Source organism: Fukomys damarensis, unplaced genomic scaffold, assembly GCF_012274545.1.
Source record: "Fukomys damarensis isolate Sample0158 unplaced genomic scaffold, DMR_v1.0_HiC HiC_scaffold_37, whole genome shotgun sequence".
NCBI lineage: Eukaryota > Metazoa > Chordata > Mammalia > Rodentia > Bathyergidae > Fukomys > Fukomys damarensis.
Genome location: NW_022900949.1, coordinates 9,762,564 through 9,762,935, shown reverse-complemented (window position 1 = coordinate 9,762,935; position 372 = coordinate 9,762,564).

Sequence of the window (372 nt, the reverse complement as noted above, 5' to 3'; positions counted from 1 at the left end):
TCGGCTCGTCCGCGGGGCTGGGCGACCCCTCCGGATCAGGCGAGTCCCTGCGCGGAGCCCTAGGGCTATGTGCACGCGGCCGGGGTGTGCGGACCACGTCAAGTTGTGTAGACACGGCCGGGGTGTGCAGACGGCGTCAGGTTGTGGGTGCTGCGGGGATGTATAGATGTGGAGGGTGGACGCTGCCGGGGGTGTAGGCTTGGTAGTGGTGGCTGGAGTGGGGCTCCAGGGCTCCTACTTCCACCCCAGGACAGCTTTCGGGTCTTTTCTACTCAGTCTCGGGTTGAACCTGGGAGTCTGGGACTCGGGTCCCCCTTTCCTCGGCCTGGAGCGTCGTCCCGAGGAGGACCTGGGGTGTTGATTTTTTGGGTT